Below are 17,826 nucleotides of genomic sequence, written 5' to 3'. Positions count from 1 at the left end.
AATGCTGGCTGCATTTTTTAGTAAAATACTCTATTTCCAAGTTGGTCCAAATTGCTTCTTGCAAAATATGAACAATTCTATTTAAGGGCATGTCTACACTAGCAAATTATTTTGAAATAACTCCTGAAATAACTACTTTGAAATAGTGCATTTACACTACAGGGAAACCTCAAAATTAGTCTGAGGCAGGCTCCCTTAATGGGGATGTGCTACCTCGACTTAAAGCCCCAGGAAGCACTGGGGAGTAATTACTTTGAATGACTCCAGGGAGTAGTTATTTCGAAATAGCAGCAGTGGAGTGTCCACACTACCGCTATTTCAAAATAAGCATTATTCCTTTTGGAAAGCAGGAGTCATTATTTTGAAATAACCAGCCGTTATTTCGAAACAACAGGCTTGGTAGTATGGATACTTCATAGTATAGACCAGAGCTAACAGACTACTAGTCCTCTTAAGGAACAAGGGGTGGTGATTAGGATTTGATTTCAGCACCTACTCCCCATTAGGGATTTAATAGTGTAGTCAATTAACTGATAAGCAAATGCTTATAGGCTAATGTTATAGACTACACGCATTCCCACTGCCCACCCCCCCAACCTACCAGTAATTTTTTTAGCAGGCTGGCCAGCAGCTGAGCTCAGTCCTGACTTCACTGGGTCCAGGACCTATCCCTGCTGTGGCTCAGCATTTGAAGTGTATTAGGAGCCAGGTGGGCAGACAGCCTGGTTCAGCTCTGGCTTGTACTGGGTTGGGAGCTCAGCCCCAACCTGGACAGGGGCTGCTGCTACCCTGTGCTGCTGCCTCTATCAGAGGCAGCCAAGGGGAGCTGGTTTTTAAACTGCTTCCCCTTGTGGATCAGTTCCCACCTGGCACCCCACACTGTGGTCTCTGGTGCACTGGCTTCCGGTCCCATTCCTGGGGACTACAGAATAGTTGATTAACCAATAAGAATTCATAAGGTTAATCGACTATTCAATTAACCAGTATTTAACATCCCTACTCCCCATCCCCCAAAATAAGAAAGAGGGAGTGGGCAGGTGGAAAGAACTGACAACTGGTTTGATCTTAGTCTGTGCAGGTCTTTTTCTCTACTCTGGCATTTCTGTTGTAAGTAGTAGTTTGAAGTTTGTTCTTCCCAGCTTTTTCTTCTTAGATTAAGCATTTTGAGCCCAGTCCAGCTCCTATTAAAATCAACTTCCCATTGACTTCTGTGGGAGTTGGATCAAGCCATGAGGGAATATTTGGCTGTCTCTAGTCTGTCAAGGTAGATTATTTTTTTGTGTTGGGTGTAGATTTTCAAAGGATTTATATCTTCTGTTGGCAATATCTGTGTGCCAAATAGTTGATTCCCTCTCAAAAGAGGCAGATCTCTGAAATCTGTCCATGACTAATTTCACTCTTAGCTAAGTAAAGTTTGGTTCAAACACTAGAGATAAATCACAGATGACATTGATCAGGAATAAAATTTTGCAGGAAGCATCCATACTTCCTGCAGAATTTTTTGGCCAGGCAGGAAGTGGACCAGGAGTCTTTTTCTGAAGATGATCCAGAAAAATGATTCACACAGGAAGACTTCATTCCTTTTCAAAACTAATCTCCTTTTCACCCTTCTTGTTTGATACTATGCAGGGCCGTCTTTAGGAAGTGTGGGGCCCAATTCGAACCACTTTGGTGGGGCCCCCCACCCAGGATTTTTTGTTAAGCAAAAAAAAAAAAACAAAAAAAACAAAAAAACCATGCACCCATGCAAACCACAACCACGCACAAATATCACATCAGAAGTAGATCTGATCAAAATGTAGTTGAACATTTAAAAAAAAAAGCATCCTTTATTATGCAAAATTTTACACAAAATTAAATCAGCTGCCTTAAGTGTAGGTCAAATATTTTCAATTGCAAACTATCCAATTTTTTCAATAAAGTTTAAAGTTTGATTTTTAAAAAGTTAACAGAGGGCGTTGCAGTTTTCTGTTACATTGATTTACTTTTTAAATAGCAAAAAATTGAGTCTTTGTTAAGAAAATGTCAGTTCTGTGGTCAAATTCCAGTCCTTTGTGATTTCAGCACCAATGATTTCACTAGGTAATATGGTACCTCACCACCATTGCCTCTGCACTGCTCTTCAACACAGTCTCTGCATGTTGCGTCCAAGATCAGTCTAGACAAGATTTTATCAATTATTTTTGCTCAAGCGATCACTGAGACAAGACAAGGACTCAATTGATTCTAGTCCGCTCTGCCTTTAAACACTGGATGTAAAGTGTCAGATATACAGGCAGTCCCCGAATTACGCGGATCCGACTTATGTTGGATCCGCAGTTACCAACGGGGATTTTCTCGCCCCGGAGGACTGAAGCGGCGGGACGCCTGGTCCCGCCGCCCGCCTCCTCCGGGGTGAGAAAAGCTGCTCCCCGTCTCCCTGGTCTGCTGGGGGAGCCAGCAGACCTTGGAGACGCGGAGCAAAGTGGCGGAGGACCCGGGCCGGACCCGCGGCACTGATCTGGAAGCGCTGTGGGTCCGGCCCGGGTCCTCCGCCGCTTTGCTCTGCGTCTCCCTGGTCTGCTGGGGGGGGGGGGGGAACGCAGCTAATGCCCCCCCCCCCCAGCAGACCAGGGAGACGTGGAGCAAAGCCCGGGGCCTGTGGTAGAGCAGGTGGGGCGCTGCCGGTTGGTCCCGCAGCACCGCTCCTTGGTGCTACTGGACCAACCCGGCAGCACCCCAGCTGCTCTGCCCCAGGAGTCCTGATTCAGCCACTGCTGATCAGTTTCAGCAGCGGCTGAATCAGGACGCCTGGGACAGAGCAGCTGGGGTGCTGCTGGGTTGGTCCAGTAGCGCCGAGGAGTGGCCGTGCTACTGGACCAACCCAGCAGCACCCGAGCTGCTCTGCCCCAGGAGTCCCCAAGTCAGCCGCTGCTGAAACTGACCAGCGGCTGACTACAGGAAGCCCGAGGCAGAGTTTCTCTGCCCCGGGCTTCCTGGAATCAGCTGCTGATCAGTTTCAGCAGCAGCTGACTTGGGGATGCCTGGGGTTCTTAAGTTGAATCTGTATGTAAGTCGGAACTGGTGTCCAGATTCAGCCGCTGTTGAAACTGATCAGTTTCAGCAGCGGCTGAATCTGGATGCCAGTTCCGACTTACATACAGATTCAACTTAAGAACAAACCTACAGTCCCTATCTTGTACGTAACCCGGGGACTGCCTGTAATTGAGGACTCCCAAATAGACTCTACACCACCAGAAATAAAACCTGTTTCCATCTTTTGTGACTTTCAGTTAGATGTGACTCACTATCCTTTGTTTAGTGTTCAAGTTATGGTAGACCCTAAGCCAGGTCATATTAAGTTCACGTCTTTTAATCATACAATATGGATAATAACATTTCATTCTCCTAGCTCCAAGTCTTAAGTGAATTTCAACCCAAAAGCGCCAAAATTGATCACCCTGACACAGCAAGTGTGTCTACTGATCTCTGTGGCAAAGTAAGTTGTCTATATAAATAAGGTCTGCTCCTGAAGCCTTTTCCTACAGTTGATTAACAGATGCTAGTAAATAGCTCATTCAGACCACTGGCTGATAATGACTGGTCAGGGTGACTAACTATTAACCATAGTCATGGACTTACCCTACTCTCCATTGTCTATGATTCTCTGATGACCTGTGACAAAAAAGGAAGGTGGAAAGGGAAACTGAAGGGAGAGACCTCTCTAAATTCACCAAAGAGCAGTATTGCCAAACCAAAAATCACAAGAAACGCCTACACAAAGTTATGAGAATGGTCTACAAATCATAAGATGTTTTAAAAATAAAACATGTTGGATTTTTATTGGCCTTTTGTTTGAATATTTAGGGTTCATGTTTTAAAGCTTTCCTCCTTAGCTGTAAGGCCCAGAAGTACAGAGAACTTTTTTTAAATGAAAGCTGAGATTCCTACATAATCAACAGACTCCAGGCCTTTAGAAAAACAACAAATGTTTTGAGACTCATGGTAAAACAATGGAGGAATTCTTGTGAGCCCATGCTTTGCCCACAGTATAAATAAAATAACAATAATATCTTCTCCACTAAACATCCTAATGGAGATACCGCAAATGGTGAACTGAATTCAACAGCTCCTCATATGAACAGGTATCAACCTAGTTTTTCATATTTGAAATGGGTTACCAGAAATCATATATGATAATACGAAATCTTTCCACTCTCAAGTCAGCATATTCACAAAGCACCTATAATTTTGATCCATTTTAATATTATTTTTCTCCCGGGGCAACTGACCCCTCCAGCCCCCTCACTACGCCACTGCCCCCTCTCGTGCAGATCTATCATCTTATGCATGTGCAAGATCTATGAGAGCCGTCCCATGAATCTGCAGTTAGTGTCTGTGGCACCTGCGTCTGGGTGGCGTCTCAATGCTGCCACATTCACCTCCAAAGAGGGGGCTTCCCAAAGCAGGCCCTTGCTGCTGATCCCCAAGGCATCCACAGGTCCAGTCTCCTTTCAATGGGCCCACTTCCCAGGGCTCATTGATCTTGGATCTGACTTCCATCCCCTCTCCAACCCCCATCAGAACTACTGTGCCCTCCTGGCTTAAGAAAAGAATAAACAAGAGGATTGGAAATTAACCCGCCCAGTCTCACGTCCCCTAGGCAGGGAATGAGCCTACATTAGGCCCCAACTGGAGTATCATGTCCAGTTCTGGGTGCCACATTTCAGGAAATGTGGAGAAACTGGAGAAAGTCCAGAGAAGATTAACACAAATGAGGAAAGGTCTAGAGAACATGAGATAGGAGTCAAGGCTGAAGAAATTGGCCTTGTGTACCTTGGAAAAGAGAAGACTGAACAGGGACATGAGAGCAGCTTTCAAGTATCTAAAAGTATCATGAGGAGGAGGAAGAAAAATGGTTCTGCTTCGCCTCTGAGGTTAGGATGAGAAGCAATGGGCTTAAATTGCAGCAAGGGAGGTTTAGATTGGACATTAGGAAAAGCTTCCTGCCTGGCAGGGTGGTTAAACACTGGTATAAATTGCCTAGTGAGATTGCAGAATCTCCATCACTGGAGATATTTAAGACCAGATTAGACAGACACCTGTCAGGGATGAGCGAGGGCAACTCAACTTTGGAAGCCCCAGGGGCCACACTGATACTTACAGAACATGCTGAGGGCCTCAACTTAAGTGTGGTTGCATATGCAAGCAAATATATACAAATAGCTTCTCTCACACTGACAGGCATGAATACAAAGATTAAGGCAAGACTACACAACACACAGGCCCCATTTAAGTCAGTTCTGCTGATATTAATAAAATGCAATATTTACCTGATTTCTACCCATGTGACAGCACTTTTCATGAGCAATGAAATTTAATTACTAAAACACATCAAGTGTCCAAGAATTTAATTACTAAAACACATCAACAGAAGATCATTACACTGACTACATTTTTGTTTTGGCTCCCACTCACCAGCCATGTGTTGATCCCCACATAAACCCAAACTGCACCGCAGGTTGCAAACAAACTGGCAGAGGGCAGCATACCAAGATTTAAAAATATTTATTAATACCTTTACCTTTTCTCTCTGCTGCCAGGTCTCCTCTCCTTGCTCCATCATCTCCCCTGGTGCCTGCTGCCCCCCAACTCCTCACCCTCCTCTGCTGTCCTGACTCCTGCCCTTCTCACTGCCCTCAGCACTCCTGCAACCTGCCCCCCCTCCACCAGCCCTTCTCTCCCCCCTGTGCTAACCCTCCTCATCCCTCTTCAAACACCTCCCTTGCCTCTCTCCTCTGGTTCTGGTCCTTCCCTTGCAGGTTTCTGCCCTTCTGCTTCACCCCAAAATCCCCTGGCACCTGCACCTTCCCTTAGCCCTGCACCCTCCTGGTGCCTCCCCCTTCCCTTACTGCCCTGCCCCCTTTTTCCCTGATGCCCACCCCCTCACCACTCTCTGCACCATTCCCCTCCTGCCCCCTTGTGCCCTCACACATGCCTTGCTCCATCCCCACCTTTCTCATGCCCACCCCTTCTTTCAGCCTTCTCCCAGCACCTCCCCCTCTAGCCTCCAATGCCCTTCCCCTCTCCTCTCCCAGCATCACCCTGTCCCCTCTCCCACTGACACCTCCCCTCCTGCCCTTGGCCCCCTGTCATTTGTCTCTCCTGCACTCCTGTCTCTTGGTGCCTTCCCTTCCCCCTCCCCCCACCCAAGTCCCTTCTCCTTCCACCCCCCCTCCACCCGTCTGCCTCCGCCCAAGCCCCTTCCCCGCACCCTCATCCCACCCCCACCCCCACCCCCAACACCACCTAAGCCCAAGCCCCTTCCCTTCCCCCCGCCCCGCCCCACCGCCACCGCACAAGCCCGTTCCCTACCTTCTGCCTTCCATGTTGCGGTTGTGGGGCCTGCACTCAAGCACCGGAGGCCGAACCCGGAACCAGCGAGGCCCCACAATGTGGCCTCCCAGGACTTTTAAAATCCAGGGCCGTGACATCACCTCACAGCCTGGGCGTCCTCTCCGCCCACGTGCAGCGCTGCACATGAGCAGCAGCAGGCGGCAATAAGGAGCTGTGCACGGGCGGGGCTGAGGGGGACGCTCTGGGGACGGGGTGGGAGGATGCGCGGGGGAGGGGAACACCCGACAGGGGTGTCCGGGGCCCGCTCCAGGCAGAGCCAGGGGAGAGACCCAGCTCCACATAGTGGTGGAGCAGGGCCCCGGCTCTGTAACTCGCCAGCAGTTCTGGGTTCAGGGGCGCGGGGCCCCCTTAGGCGCAGGCCTAAGGCCAGCCCTGGTACTATGGGCTAACCAAGCATCTGATTTATTTCTTATGCATGTATACCTCCAAAACCTGGTGGTCTTTTCCCTACGTACTGTGTTGTAAAGGAGATAATGTGAATAAAATAGTAGTGCATCAAGGTTTCACTCAGGCCGGATCAGTTAGAGATAACATCAACTGAAAGAGTAAAAGGAGGGTGAACAGCTATTCTTACATCTCAAATCCCAAATTCTGATTGCTCATATTTACGGGAGCAGGCTTAATCCAATAGACTGGGCTTCATCAATAAAGAAAAAGATTGAATGAGTGAGTTATACACTTATTTGATACTTGTACCCAATCCCTATGCAGGTGTAAAGAGTAGTGACTATTTCAGTGGCTATGTTTAAATTACTTGAAAACCCAAAAGCTGATAAGGTATTTTCCTCTACTAGTAAAACACAATGCATCCTCTTGAACAAGTTACAGTAAGTTTCTTCAAGAACCAAACTTATCCAGCCTCCATTTTAATGCCAGTTTCATTTTGGTTTCTTGACCCACAGAGCTGCAGGTCTTAGATCATGCTTGGCACATTTTTTCCCCCTAAATTAAAAATCCACGGGATATAACTGCAGGCCTTCTCTTTCAGTTTGGTCCAGAGATAGATGCTCTGTGACAGATGGTGTCTTTCTTCCAAGTTTATCTTCTAAGTACCAGGTCTGAACTAAAGAGCCAGTGCCTTTCAATTTTTAAATGCCACAGAGATTTAGAGCTATCATAAACGAACTGAAAGACCCCAGCTGATCAGAGATTTTTGCAGAGAAAATAAAATAAAAATAAAAAAAATCAACGTATCTTCTGAGTCATCTTTTTTGTGCTTCACAGAGTCAGTTCCCTACAACAAGTTTCTGTCCTTGGAAATGAACTCTGACTTGATTAAACTAGCTCTGATTGTCTGATGTTCAAAAGCAGTCAGAGCGAACAAAAGAAAGAAAAAAACACATTGTATTATGTGCAATACCCCTACATTATCAATTACTTACTCAGTTTAACTCAGTGTTTCTCAAAGTGATAGAAATGTAGCCGTGTTAGTCTGGTGTAGCTGAAACAAAATACAGGACTATGTAGCACTTTAAAGACTAACAAGATGGTTTATTAGATGATGAGCTTTCGTGGGCCAGACCCACTTCCTCAGATCAAATAGTGGAAGAAAGTAGTCACAACCATATATACCAAAGGATACAATTTAAAAAAATGAACACATATGAAAAGGACAAATCACATTTCAGAACAGAAGAGGGATGCGGGGGGGGGGGGGGGGGGGGAGGAAGGTGAATGCCAGTGAGTTAATGATATTAGAGGTGGGGAGAGTGGGATGTTTGTGAGTTAATGGTATTAGAGGTGATAATTGGGGAAGCTATCTTGGTAATGGGTAAGATAGTTTGAGTGTTTGTTCATTCCTTTTTGGAGGGTGTCGAATTTTAACATGAATGACAGTTCAGAGGATTCCCTTTCAAGTGCAGATGTAAAAGGTCTTTGTAGCAGAATGCAGGTGGTTAAGTCATTTAGAGAGTGTCCTTTCTGGTTAAAATGGCAAGAAACTGTTTTTTCTTTGTGATCTTGTCTGATATCTGTTTTGTGGGCATTAATCCTTTGGCGAAGTGTCTGAGATGTTTGTCCAATGTACATAGCAGACGGACACTTTCGGCACATGATAGCATAGATTATATTTCTGGATGCGCAGGAACTCTTCGATAGCTACAGAAATTGAAGGCAAAAATGTAGGCAGATACAGGTTGAAACTCTCTTAACTGGGATTCTCTGGTTCAGGAACACCCATGGTCTGGCACAGATGTGGCAGGACCAGAGAGTCGCAGTGGAAGGCTAATGGTAAAGATCCCTGCAGGGGTGGCAGGGCAGCAGGCTGCCCAGTGGAGCTAGGAGCTGCTGCCCACGCAGATGCCCTGTGGGTCCTTGAGCCCAGTGCACTTGGCTGCCTGGCATAGCTCCAGGGCCATGGCAGCAAGGTCAACAGGGCAGCTGGGCCAGCATGAGGTGGGGAATCAGCTGGAAGGCCTGGCAGGCTTCTTGAAATGAACTCTCCTGGCCCAGCAAGATCCCTCATCCGGGACTGGTCAGGTCCCAAGGGTGCCAGACCGGGGAGGTCCAACTTGTACTTGCATGTATATCTGTGTCAAAGCAGCTGATATGCAGCATCCCCTACTCTTCCATTGTTGAAACTTGAGCAAGGTCTGTTAATCAGTATGAACTGCGGTATGATTTGTAATGCAGATTCGTAGGGCTCACCAAGGGCAGGCATAGTGAGAGTAACCTGCTTTCTTCAAGCAAAAGTTAAGTGATCTAGAACTGAATACTGCTGAACCAGGACCAAATTAATCCTTTTGATCTGTGGCAGTTAGGATTAATCTGCAATGAGCAGAGCAACTTCTAAAGAGATCTGCTGAATAAAAAGCATGAAATAAGAACTAGGTATTATCATCATCATTATAATGCAACAAACACCTCAATTCCTACTAAAGCTGAAGCAGAAGGCAATCTTACCAGATACGTTCTGACAGGATTTTGTATCTACTTCTTACCTAAGTCATCTAACAAGCGTATAGTCTCCCAACATTGAGAGATGGATGTGAATCATAACAGCACTAATATAAAACCTCAGACTAAGCCTCACAAACAGAGAAATCTGACCCACACCTAACCCAGGCATTATGCTGGGCTAATCCAGACTCAGTTAGGGGGCTGTAGAAGCCCACTGTCCAAAAGTTTCTGTGTCATGGTTACTGTTTATGGATAAGTGAAAGATTTTAGTTCTTCACTGGGGCACCCATTGGCCTTGTGCAAGCTTCTGATATCAGCCAGGGTCAGGGAATACTCTCCACTTAAAGGACCCTGCCAATATAGCTAGGTTTGTTTTGTTTTTATTTATTTTTAATAAATTGTGCTAACTCCTAAAGACCTCTCTAATAGCAAAGATAAAGTTAATCCAGTAATGCTTTTACACCATAGCAAAACCCTCAGAACAGAAACACATTACTGTTCTCTGATGGAATTCTAAATCAGTGTAAGGGATTAAACAGCATTATCAAGCTGATGATATTGACTCGGAAAAACAATGTATTATGGGTAATGACTATCACGTGCACTGTTCAGCTCACAGCAGATTAGAGCCCAATCCTCTCTCATGCAAGTAGCCCTTGTTCACGACTGTAGAAACTGTAGAATTTCATAGACGAGTAAGGCCTGAAGGATCCTGCCCTTAGTGTGTCTCGGATGCTGAATACAAGATCAAATGAATACTTAGTTTCTATGGCTAAAGTTTTCAGAAGGGAAGCCAGGCATCAAGACCATCAGTCTGAACCAAGAATTTTATTGGGTTGCAAGAAGCATATTTGCAACACTGGAAAATTCCTTTATCTTCCCTTAATTATTCTGTTCACTGAGCAACTCATGGGTGACACACAGAGGATGTTGTTCTCTTACGGAGTCATCAAAGTTAGTAAGTGGAACTGGGTCAGGGAACAGGTGCAAGATAGTGGCATTAATTTAAGAGCATGGCCCTATCATTAGTCCAGTGAATTCTGGCTTTGAAAATATTGAACTGTCCCTCCTAGGAAAAAATTCTCAAGTCCTGTGGCAGAGGCCTGCTGGTGCCGGTAGTAATCACAGAAAATGCATGAAGATTTACTCTAATGTCACTAATAGCTCCACTGGCAATACAGCAGCACAGGCTAATAAAATCATGCAGAACTTGCAATGTCGCTTACATCAAGGCACCCTGAAATTAAAAGAGACTTGCTCGAGCTTGAGACTGACTCTGCTGCATAAGCTGCCAACACGTTATGGGAGATGTGGGGGCAGATGTGTTGTAAACCAGAGTGTGTGCTTTTGATACCCACTTCTCTTTGGTGTGGAAAAGCAACGTGACTTCTAATAGAAGACTTTCAAATAAATTGGCTAATGCCACTACTGTACACACTTTGAGAGAATGGAAACTGCTCAGCTGTGTCTCATGTGCCCTATACAGAATACAGCTAACACAGATTCTCTGTGCTTTTGGAGCAGGAGGATCAGAGTCAGAATTTTTCTATTGCTGTGGTACACGACCACACTGAGCAATACAGGGTCAACTGCATAGTTCCAGACAACAATATTTTCCAACAGCTCTCAAATTGACACAAAAAGGCCAATGAGTTGTATTAAAGGCTTCTATTAAAATGATGTCTGATAAGCAACAGAAGTGTGGGACAGGAAATTAACAAACCAAAACTGGTTTGTCATGAATTAGGCCTAACCAATGAACAAAATAATGAAGAAATAGGCTAGTCCATCTATCACTCCCTTTTGGGGTCCTCAAAGAGACGAAGAGGAGAAAAACCTGGCAACCGTGACTCTGGATGGCTGAAAGAGAAGAGGAGAGGAAGAAGCAAGCTATACCATCATGCTTGATGGGACACTTTACCTTTGTTTAATCCTGGCAGAGGTCCTGACTAGACTGGGCTAGAAAGACCATGACGACATCTTGTTCACCTCTCCTAGCTCCAGCTGAATCCCAAACATCATTAGGGATCTGAGACTTTGCCACTGTCACACCCCCATTATGTTCTTTTCCTTCCTCACCTTATCTCCTCTTTTCTATCTCCCTCTTTTGTCTTTTGTGTACTAAGTCTGGCTTAGCTGAACGAGACTGTGTATTTTGAAACACCGCTATAGACCTGAGACCAAAAAGGCAGCTGAATGTAATGCCTCAACAGTCCAAAGCTTGTACAAGTTTTTCACATCCCAGAGTGACTGACAATATCGTATGGGAACACTGTGCCTGTGTTTTCACTCGCATTCTCATGGAGGGAAAAGTCAACACCAGAGACAGAAGCTGCACTGTCTTTTCTGTCTTTGTCTTGTTTTGCCTTCTAGGAAATTGAATCAGATTTTACCAACAGCAATGACTGGTCTCACCCATCTCAGTTAAACTCCTTTGCTCCCCAAAAAGGACAGTTGTTGACTGACATCTTTAATACCACCCAAAAGATTCAAAAAGGGAAATTTCCTTCTAAAAGTGTTTTACAACCAAAGGAGACAAGGGATGTTTTAAAATAAAACTCTTAATTAATATTTCTCATTTCAAATGCCATAACGTTTTTTCCTTCTCTTCTAGATCTTTAATAAAAGGTTTACAACATACATAAATGGTGAGTTTGCCGTGGCCATAATCGGGCTGTCTCTCTGCATGACAAATCCCAAGTCCTGTTCAAAATTGATTAATATTGGACAGTTACAGGGTCACGTTAACATCTTTGACTCTTTGGACCCATATATTCCATCTACATTGATACAACACCACTGCACCTTCAGTTACGGGTGTGCATGATTGGCACTCAGACAAATGTGTTTAATTCTATCCATAGTGAAAGGCACCTTCTTTTGCAACCTGTAATCGGAGAGTTAAAAGTGGCAATATCTTGAAAGGCCCAAGCATGACTGCTTGAGAGATGGTCTACTGCATGCCTGAGGAAAACACCCTCCATGGGCCGGATGCAGCCCACCAAGCCACCTGATCTGGCCCGTGGACTCCAGGCCTACCCCCTACATGCTGCCGAGAAATATGGCTCTTGTGGGTGTGAGGGGGTGCAGCCACAGAAGACCCCTTGGAGGGGGCTTCCTGGAATGCTGATAAGGCCACTGACACTTGCCTTCCTGCTCTTTGGGGCTGTCCTGTTGGGCCAACTCCCTGGTCTCCCCCAGCCAAGACACAGAGCTGAGATCCCTGCCCTCCACAATTTTGGGCCCTGCTTCCCTGGATACCACTCCCCAAATGGGATCAGAACCCCAAATGAATTAGGTAAGTCCCCTTTAACAATGAAAAGGGGAAATATACACACTGATTGCCCCCTCAAAGTAACAATTATTTACACTGGTCTTGATAGAAAATAAAAATGATTTTATTAAGTACATGCAGTAGGATTTAAGTGGTTATAAGTGAGAACAGGCAGAGCAAAGTAAATTACAAACTTAAGAATGATACACACACCAAATAAGATAAACAGATCTAGCAGATTAAGACATTACTATTAATAGATTATATGAAGCAATTTGTCAAAAGCATCTTTGAGTTATGTATATTTGTGTTCGTAAGTCCATTTCATAAAGCATGGGGGGGGGGGGGCGCGCCCTGTCACGGGTGGCTGTTTGAACAGCTGTGAGCCCGGGGAGGGAGGAAAGGGTTTACATGCTGCTCCCACCCCAGCACAATTCCATTGGCTGGTTTCTGGCCAGTGGGAGCTGCCTGTGCCAACAGACAGCTTGGGAAGCACCCTCCCCCGTCTAGCTTTTCAGAATCCACATGGCCCCTGCAGCAAGAAGGGGGTGGGGCAGGTAGGGAGTCTGCTTGGAAAGCTGGCTGGGAGTCAAGCAAGCAAGTGTCCTAGCCAGAGCCTGACTCTGGAACCCCAACCCTTTCCCCTCCAACCCCACATAACCCAAACCCTATGCCCCCTCCTGTCCCTCAATCTCCTGCCTCAGGTCACAGCCCCCTCCTGCCCTAGATCATAGCCCAAACCTCTCCACCCCCTTCCTACACCCTCACCCCCCCCCCCACACCCTAGTCCTCTTCCTCAGGTCACAACTCCATCTTGCCCAAGGTCACAACCCAAAACCCTGCACCCTAGTCCCCTAACTCACGCCACAACTGCCTCCTTCACCCAAACTCTCTCCTAGACCCCACATCTTCTCCTGCACCACAATCCCTTACTGAAAGCTCCCTTCTGCATCCAACCTCCATCCCAGACTCCGCACCTCCCTCCATTAATATGGAAGAGTGCAGCCCTTGACAACTTTCCAAATTCTTGGCGTGGTCCCTCGTCAAAAATTATTGCCCACCCTGGTATACTATATAGTTTTGCTCAGAAGAATCCCAAACATCAGACATAACTGGCCACCAAGGATTTTTGAGTGGAGCAGCTAAATATTTTCTTGCTATAAAATCCAAGGCAAAGCTCAGCGAGCTATAGGTTTCTTGGTTAGACCAAAAATAAAGTATTTTTATTGAAGGCTCAGTTGTGTCACTTAGGAGCTGCACCCTCTTTAGGGAAAGACATGGTCTGGCCATGAATTATTAAAAGCAGTTAGCCTCAAAAGGTTCAGGCTTTTGTGTTTCTGCACACGTGTCCCAGCTTTTACCCTATTACTTGCAGTGTGCTAATTTGAGTAGCTCAACCTTTTAGGTGAAATTCTGGTTTATGGACTTCAACATGGCAAGGACCATTTAGCCCTCTGTTTTACCCACAAAAGTTCATGATCCTATATGTTTTTTGTTAGTCTCTAAGGTGCCACAGGACTACTCATTTTTAACCCTCTGGGTTTACCAAGAATGTTATCATGCTTCCACTGTATGGAATTTCTAGTACAAATGGGAGAAGGAAGGGATTGTGTCCAAGTTACATTCACTGAACTGACAGACCAACCAAGACTTTATATCACTATGAACATGTCAGAGTACACAATCAGCTGGGATAAAACCTCATGCACCAGAGTCTGCCTCGGGCATCATCAACTAATCTGATTACATAGATATGAATAGGAATTTCTTGTAATTGTGCAGAGGCAGAAAGAACTGAGAACTGGTGCTTGCATCACTGACAGAAAGGAAAAACCTCCTGACTCGGAAATCAAGCAGTCACGTGATATGGAAGTCACTACATGGAAATAAATAAATATTGAATCTCACAGTGAGCCAAATCCTGTAGGCCCTGGCTCAATCCAGCACTCCTCTAGACACTAATGGGGAGTTTTATTTGATTAAGAACCCAGGAAAAAGTGAGATAATGATCTTAGGGTTTGGCCTAAAGACATTTTAAAAAACTGGCTGTAACCTACCTCTAAATCAGCTAAACTGGAGAAGAATTTAGAACGTGAGAAAATCCATCCAGTCCTCTTTGGGGGGTCAAAGCAGTGAGATACCAATTCCTTCTCCTCTGTGGATTCTATGAGAGAGGTATCTGCTCTTTCCCGAATAATATACAGTAGGATGTACCTCTGATGCTCTCAGAAGGAGCTTATTCTAAAGCTAATTATGAGAAAATGTATTACTGCACATTCTATTGATTCTTGGTTGTCGTCTTATCGTAAGATCTGAAACCTGGTCCTTATGCACAGTGAGGCATGCTATTGGCATTTTCAGAAATCTTGACATCTTGCATCATTGCATTATGATATCTGACACACAAAGGAGCATATTAAATGACTGCTCAGCCTGTGATAAGCACACAATTATTACTGCAGGATGGTTTCCTCAGGTCTAAAGATTCATGGTCGTGGCATTCAAGCGTGCAGAAAAGAAGATAAAATTTAATTAATAATTTCCATAGAGGCCAACAGCCCATTATAAGTATGTTGCTTGCTGTTTTCCAAAGTGACCTTATGGCTCTCAAACATTATAGACCGTGACTGGTCATAGGCTCATATCAAACTTTAATTTATGGCAGGGGTTGCAAGTCATAATTAGCTGGATTTAAATGGAGTCATTCCCAGTGCTACCATTGAAAACAGTATGTACTCTGCATAAAGAAGGGGTTTTTGTTTCTTTTTGTTTTTTGCCATGCACTGTGCACAGAATATAATTTCCCATGGGATAAGGTCATGTCACAGAAGAAGGTAGATAAAGATTTTTCTATTCTCTGTGTTTTTTTTTCAATAAAGCATTTCTTAGTACTACTGTCAGCAATGAACAACATTAGTCTGTAGCAAGTTTGATCACTTTTGACTCTTGAGCCTATAGCTACAAAGAGATACAAGTAGTCAGCTTTTCACCCACAATTCAATTGTGAACACAGCAATGAAAATTCAGATTTTGACAACGCTGCTGTACCATGGAAGTGGACCATCTAAAATGTACTGCAGCATCTCTTTTACCCTGGGATTTTCTATTTTATTATTCTTTGAGCACCAACTATTTCTCCTCCACCTTCTTTTCCTTATTGCTATCAATTTTCTAATAATGTAACAGGTTTTCTTCAAAGAGCAGAAGGTGATCTGTTCTGTTTTACCTTTGTATGACTAAGAGTGGAAGAAATAAAGAGATGATACATATCTGGATTGCATGTGATTAATTGTTACCATTTGATCCCAGCTGGAGGAATGAAACAACCAGAGGCTGCTGTGAACTCAAGTGACAAAGAGATGTGATCCATGCACCATTATTTAAAACAGTGGAACTAAGCAAGCAGACACACTTACAAGGCACATGGGAAAATGTTAAATGGTCAGAAGAGAACTGGGAATCTCTAATGCAACGGATCACGCTTTCAAAGAGAGAACAACTTGGCCTTTAAAACTGCACCCAAAACATTTTCCCCATCCAAAGATGGTAAACAAAATGGCCTTGTGTAAGGTCTTGTGTTTTAATCCTTGTATTCATATAATATGGCCTAATTCTGATCTTGGATTAGCATAACCACAAGTAACTCCACTGAAGTCACTGCAGTTACACAGAAATTAACTCAGTGAAAGTGAAAAGAGAATCATATGCAGTGAGGGGTGCTGGATAATTTACATATTGGGGTGCAGAGTTATTGAACCACACTGTAAACCCTGTATATGACAGAAACCACTTCTAGCCTAGAGGTGCAGCAGCACCCTGAGCAACCCCTACTTCCAGCACCTGCATCTCCAGATATAATGACATGATTTGAGTGGTCACATAATTTGCTACCGAGATCATATAAAAGTATCTGCACATGCAAAACTGTGTGCATAAAAATGTGCACGCACAAAATTACAGGTGCAATTTTAAATGCCACGATTAAACGTTTAGGCCTCAGGCCCACAAAAGCGCAGTCAAATACCTTAATTGTGTGCTCGAGCCCTCAGACAGTCTTTTCTTGTATTAATTATAAGTGCCATGGGATATACTATTTGCATACGGTGGCATGTCCCCAAAATGCTAGTAACTTGCTTTTTCAGCTGCAGGTACACTGATCTATTAATGGATCAGAAGCCAGTGTTTTCTATGCCATGCACATTCATGTCCTTATCTTGTCTACCATCTTTGAGAGTGCATAGGTAGAGTTTCTGTTAAAATCTGTCCCTCATTTTTCCTGTCACTCCACATTATTTAGTAAGGGTCTGATTCAGCACAGTGCTGAGCACCTTCCATTGAGTTTGCCAGAAACTGGAGTTGTGGGGACTCAGCAAACTCTATTCAAGGTCATTTCCATGTTGTTTTCCATTCAGAAAACAAACCAAATCTATACAAAGACCCATGATCCAACAGGGTGTGCCATTCTTTGGCCCAAGCCTCACATCTTGTTCTCAAGTATTTATACACCAGCCATATTAAAGTGGAAAAGCATCATCCTCTTTCACTCTCTGCTCAGCTTTGGCTAGCAAGTGAGATCTAGATAGATAATTCTGCTTCCAAGTGGCTAACCAGATCCCCCTTCTGCCTCAAGTTGTTGTGTTGGAACTCTGCAGTTTCCTGAGGTGCTATCATATGGTTAATCTACAGTCAGGCTTTCAGGGTGCTTTGTTTATTTTTATGAGACAGAATCCTTGGGCTTGATGGAACAAGTTTGTGGTAACACAAAAATCCACCATTCCCCACTAGCCACAGATGGAAACAAAAGGTAGTTTTGTTACTTGTGTAGTTACTTACACATTGTTCTAGGTGTGCCTGATGCTTTACAGACAAGTAATGCACACTAGGGATGTTACAATTTGATAGCCAACAGGGCACTTCTGCCTTTGAAGCGTAGCAAAAGCCCTACACTTCAAAGGCAAAAATGCTGCAAGGAGCCCCAGGTCAGCGGAGCAGTCCCCTGCTGGCCCTATGCTCCCCATGGCATCTCAAAGCAGCAGCGCAGCACAGAGCCTTGGGTCAATGCTGACCCTGGGCTCCACGCAGCACTGCTGCTTTGAAATGCCATGTGCAGCCTGAGGACACCCCTGCTGCATGAAGCCCAGGGTCTGGCTGCAGGCTCCATGCAGTGCGGTCTTCTCTTCACCCCCCTTGTTGCCTCTTTCTGATAGAAGTGGGGGAGGGGGAATGAAGGAGGGGTTGTGACTAGTCAACTAGCCTGT

General features: G+C 44.8%; 1 protein-coding gene across 3 annotated transcripts in view; it reads right to left on the bottom strand.

The window, feature by feature from the left end:
• Positions 1 to 17,826, bottom strand: part of PPP2R2B (protein phosphatase 2 regulatory subunit Bbeta) — a 306,812-nt gene that overhangs the window by 125,525 nt on the left and 163,461 nt on the right. The gene's annotated exons all lie outside the window — the stretch shown is intronic.

This window comes from Pelodiscus sinensis, chromosome 17 (assembly GCF_049634645.1).
Source record: "Pelodiscus sinensis isolate JC-2024 chromosome 17, ASM4963464v1, whole genome shotgun sequence".
NCBI classification, from domain to species: Eukaryota; Metazoa; Chordata; order Testudines; family Trionychidae; genus Pelodiscus; species Pelodiscus sinensis.
The sequence above is the reverse complement of the archived record's forward strand: the minus strand, read 5'-3'. Positions and strand labels throughout refer to the sequence as shown.